Below are 4,498 nucleotides of genomic sequence, written 5' to 3' on the forward strand. Positions count from 1 at the left end.
AAAGAGGAAGCCCAGAAGTTGGCAACTCTGGGACAGGACCAAAACATGTGTGTGGTCAGCTGGGGCAAGCGAAAAGTGATCACATCTATTCTCGACATTTGGAATAAAAACCACTCAACCTCGCCTTGGTCAAGCATGACCTATGCAACAACTTAAACCTGAACTTGGCCCAATCAGGCACATGAGGACGTGGAGTTAACCCTGGAAAAGGCCTCTCTCCAAGTCTCACTCGTGAGTATAGGGCCCAGTTCACTCTTCCAATTCGCCTTCACCTTGTCTGGTAGACAGGGATCAGGTTCAGAAGCGAATGGGACCATACAGATCTGAGATAGACCTCCTATTCAGCAAGGAGGAAGGTGGAGCCAGAGGAAAGGAACGGAAAGCCTTGAGAGAGAAAACCCAAACTTTTTTATAAATTTTTTTATTGGGTTTTTGAACAAGGTATAATTACCGTTACGTACACAGGATAAGAAACATATATATATATATATATATATACACACACACATATATAGAAGAGAAGGGCACACCCAAACATATCAAAGAGAAGAAAATAGTACATAGTAAAACAAAAATACAATAAAAAATAAAATAGAATAACTCGTAGGGTATTGTGCACCAGCTTGACAGCGGCAGCTCTGCACACCTGGCAAAATTATTTACAACACATAAGTAGGTGACTGTTTGCGGAGAGGGGTGTGGTGATTGGGGAGATAATTACAGTGTGCGATACTTGGCTATGTTTCGTGTTGTTGTCGCCTGCTTCTACCGGACAGATCTCGCTGCCGTCTCGCGCTCGCCTCCGCTGCTCCTCCCGTCCTCCGTCTTTATTTTCCTCGTTCCCCGCTCCTGGAGATGTCATGCTCATTTTGGTATCCCGTGCCTTCCTTCCGGCTCCCATTTCCCTGCGCCCCCCCCCCCCCCCCCCCCCTCCCTCCCTCCCTCCCCGGTTCTCCTCTCTTGTTTCCCCCCCCCCTCCATGGTTTGCCTTTCTCTCCTCAGGTTTAGCTGTCTCTCTCCCCACCCCTCCCGGTCTATCTCTCCATTTCATGCCTTGGCTACTTTCCCCTGATTCTTGGCTACCTGGCTATTCTTCCTCTTGTTCATTGGCCACAAACAGGTCCCGGAACAATTGGGTGAATGGCTCCCACATTCTGTGGAAGCTGCCGTCTGACCCTTGGGTGGCAAATTTGATTTTCTCCATTTGGAGAGATTCTGAGAGGTCGGACAGCCAGTCTGCAGCTCTGGGTGGTGCTGCTGACCTCCAGCCAAACAGGATTCTACGGCGGGCGATCAGGGAGGCAAAGGCAAGGGCGTCCGCCCTCCTCCCCAGGAATAGATCTGGCTAGTCTGAAACCCCAAAGACCGCCACTATCGGGCATGGCTCCACCCTCACCCCCACCACTTTGGACATTGCCTCAAAGAAGGCTGTCCAGTACTCCACAAGTCTGGGGCAAGACCAGAACATGTGAGAAATCCCAAACTTGAGAGTAACGAAAAGACTAGAGTTGAGCAGCTGAAAATGTTCTGCTAATTCTCTGAAGCTGGCAAACTTCTCCACAAATAGGTCACCAAAGTTCTGGATCGATAGAGAAATACAGCACAGAACAGGTCCTTCGGCCCACTATGTTGCACCGAACTTTTGTCCTAGGTTAATCATAGAATTTTGGACACTAAGGGCAATTTTTCATGGCCAATCCACCCAACCTGCACATCTTTGGACTGTGGGAGGAAACCGGAGTACCCGGAGGAAACCCACGCACACACAGGGAGGATGTGCAGACTCCACACAGACAGTGACCCAAGTCGAAATCGAACTTGGGACCCTGGAGCTGTGAAGCAATTGTGCTATCCTCGTCCCTTTAATTTCCATGAGTTAAATATTGAGTCCAGCCCAGAAGTAAGAAACGGCAATTGTTACAGATAGGGGCCAGTGAAGACGCGGAAAGGAGTTTAAAATGTTGCTCAACCTGTTTCCAGATTCCACCACTGGGTTCGAGGAGAATCTGGTGGGAGAAAAGGGCAAGGGTGCAGTAACCATGTCAAGGAGAATGGATGTAAAAATAATATTTATTGTGACAAGTAGGCTTACATCAACACTGCAATGAAGTTACTGTGAAAAGCCCCGAGTCGCCACATTCCAGCACCTAATCGGGTACACAGCGGGAGAATTCAGAATGTCCAAATTACCTAATAGTATGCCTTTCGGGACTTGTGGGAGGGAACCAGAGCAGCCGGAGGAAACCCATGCAGATACAGAGAGAACGTGCAGACTCCGCACAGTGACCGAAGCCGGGAATCGAACCTGGGACCCTGGTGCTGTGAAACCATAGTGCTAGTCACTGTGCTACCGTGCTGCTCACCAGTGCAAGACTGAGCCTGCATTTGGCCTCAAACTGAATCGGGATCACTGATCCACAATAAGATTTTTTGAATATTGGCAGCCCAGTAAAAATAACAATAAGTTTGGGAGGACCAAGCCTCCTGTCCCTCTGGGGTAGCTGCTGGGAATCTTACCCACTCAAATAAAAGCGGATAACTGCGGATGCTGGAATCTGAAACAGAAAATGCTGGACAACCTCAGCAGGTCTGTCAGCATCTGTGGAGAGAGAAGGGAGCTAACGTTGAGAGTCAGGATGACTCTTTATCAAAGCTGGAGAACTGGAAATAGGGTCAGATTTATACTGCTGTGGGGGGTGTGGAGCGGTGGGGCTGGATAGCTGGAGATTGACGAAGATGTCATGACCAGAAAGACTAAAGAAATGTAAACGAGGGTGAATGTGTTAAGCAGAACAAAGGGAAGCAGTGTGGCAAATAAAAGCAGATATCAATTTATTAATCTTAGTAAAAAGGATTTGGGTGGAAAAATGGGGAGGCATTGAAAGAGAAGTAAAAACCTTGGGAATATGTTCATTTTTATTGATTGAAAGAAAGTGTCGCTTCTCGGCCTTTTGGTTAAGATCAAGTGTAGCATCTGTTCTTATTGGCTAAGATCTGGTATGTCTCTCTTGTGGAGACCATGAATTGGATTCAATTTGAATTTGAATTATTTTTTGGAGCAGGCAAGGAGCTGGATTAGGAGCTGTCCACACTCTGTGCCCTGGCTTTGTAACTCAGAAAAAGTAATAAACAAAACAAATCAATTTATTGAGGGAAAGTTGTTCCACCTCTGTAGGTTCGTTTTAACAAACAGGCTTGACTAATTCAATGTGCGAAGTGAGGCCCAATGCTGGGCTACCCTGACCCAAACTTGTCCTAGAGAGCTGCAAGGACAATGTGCCTAAATGGGCTCACATTTCAGGGGGGGTTGACCGGAAAACATTCACTCCTGCCTAGGTTTAACTTATAGCCTGAGAAGGCGCCAAATGTATTAAGTGTCTTCATTATGCCATTGATGGAGGAAGTTAGGTCTGTAATATATATAAGTGGGTCATCCGTATAAGGAGATACCCAATGTTCCACCCCAGCTTGATTAATATCCCTCCATTGACTCAAAGTCCCCAGGGCTATAGATAGCTGCTTTATTGTCAGGGTGAATAAAAGTGGAGGAAGTGGATAGCCCTGCATGGTGCCTCTATTCAAGGGTAAGCAGTTTGAATATAAAGTAGGGGCATTATACAACAAGCAGTTGTACCAAATTTATGAGGTAAATTTTGGCCAAACTCAAGTCTCTCGAGAATCTCAAATAAATATTCCCATTCCACACTCAAAAGGTTTTCTCAGCGTCGAGAGATACTATCACCTCTGGCTCTGATGCAGTGGAGGGGGAATAGTGTAACATTTAAAGGTGCCACATATTGGCTGATAAGTGACAGCCCTTTACAACGCTTGTTTGATCCTCCGGGATTATACTTGGAAGACAAGGCTCCAACCGGAGCCTTAACAAACAGTTTGAAATCTCTATTTAAAATTGAGATGGGTCGGTGTGAACCGCACTCGTTTGGCTCCATGTCCTTCTTAAGGAGCAAGGGAAGAGGCTTGGGTAACGGTCAGAGGCAATGAACTGTGGGACAGGGAGTCATTAAACATATGTAATACCAACAATGTGAGCTGTTCCGAGAACCTATTATAAAATTCGATCAGAAAGCCATCTGGGCCAGAGGCCTTATTAGCCTGCATCACCCAAAACGTTTTAAAATCTCGTTTGGTTATAACATAATATAGAAATGTACATTGAAAATAGAAGCAGGAAGAGCCCATTCGGCCCTTTGAGCCTGCTCCACCATTCATTATGATCACGGCTGATCAATACCCTGATCCTGCCTCCCCCCCGCCCCACCCATATCCCTTGATCCCTTTAGCCCCAAGAGCTACATCCAATTACTTCCTGAAATTACCACATCATTTTGGCCTCAACTGCTTTTTGAAGTAGTGAATTCCACAGATTCACCAGTCTCTTGAGTGAAGACATTGTTCCTCACCTCAGTCCTAAAAGGTTTGCGCCATATCCTCAAACTATGACCCTCAGTTCTGGACTCCCACACCATCAGGAACTTTC

At 46.5% G+C, this 4,498-nt stretch overlaps 1 pseudogene; it reads left to right on the top strand.

The window, feature by feature from the left end:
* Positions 1-2,935: 2,935 nt before the first annotated feature.
* On the top strand, positions 2,936-3,051 carry LOC119976870 (annotated as a pseudogene).
* The last annotated feature ends 1,447 nt before the right edge of the window (positions 3,052-4,498 follow it).

This window comes from Scyliorhinus canicula, chromosome 13 (genome assembly GCF_902713615.1).
Source record: "Scyliorhinus canicula chromosome 13, sScyCan1.1, whole genome shotgun sequence".
In the NCBI taxonomy this organism is placed as follows: domain Eukaryota; kingdom Metazoa; phylum Chordata; class Chondrichthyes; order Carcharhiniformes; family Scyliorhinidae; genus Scyliorhinus; species Scyliorhinus canicula.